Source organism: Priapulus caudatus, unplaced genomic scaffold, assembly GCF_000485595.1.
Source record: "Priapulus caudatus unplaced genomic scaffold, Priapulus_caudatus-5.0.1 Scaffold1818, whole genome shotgun sequence".
In the NCBI taxonomy this organism is placed as follows: domain Eukaryota; kingdom Metazoa; phylum Priapulida; class Priapulimorpha; order Priapulimorphida; family Priapulidae; genus Priapulus; species Priapulus caudatus.
Genome location: NW_014578879.1, coordinates 52040 through 52939, shown reverse-complemented (window position 1 = coordinate 52939; position 900 = coordinate 52040).

The window sequence follows — 900 nt, the reverse complement described above, 5'->3', positions numbered from 1 at the left end:
AGTGCGAGAGCGACGGGGAGGAAAACAGCGAAGGACGTTCATCGGGGGAGACAACGTTTTATCACAGATGCCATTCGCTTGTCGAAATAATAATATCAAACTATCGCTACTAATTTGCCGGTCCGCTGGAGTGCAAAGAATTAACAAAGAACGATAGTCCATGGATTACACGAACCCCCGACCATCGGCAACATCTATCACTCCCCACCCCCATCCCAATCTTCACCCCCGACTCGTCGATTCCGCGCCCAGCAGGTACGAAAAAAATTATACGGGCCATAATAGTTCGGGTTCGAGATTGAAAATGTCGGCCATCGATAATTAACTGGCCTTGGTGATATATCCCTACATCGGTNTACATTTACACCCCGCCGCACCGAACCCTTTCCGGGAAATCAATTTTCATATAACACGTTTCTTTTATAAAATCCTCATATTTAGCATATTAGTAAATGGAATTTATCCATCTCTACAATATTCTTGCTGTTTATTTAAAATGGTGGAGTATACTTTCCTGTGTGAACACGCGTAGTAGGTTTATCTAATGTCTGAATATGTTTGGTCAGATCACTCCTAAGACCAGGCTAGACCGTGCCCCGTCCATTTATTTCATGTTCAATTACGAAATAATAAGTGAGTATACTGTTCTGTCCACCACGATTGTAGAACGTGTATAGCCGCAAATTCTTGACCTATGCGTATATGTCTGCATAAATGCTTTACGCGGAATAAAGTGTCACAAATAAAATACAGTAGGCGTATAATTTATTTTTCATCGTTTATTTTGTTTATTTCAAGGAGCAAGCTCAACTCGAATTTCGTAACAGCGCAATAGAAATACAATCACTACAAGTAATTAGGAATATATCAAGAGCTAATAATACCTATTATATAGGTATT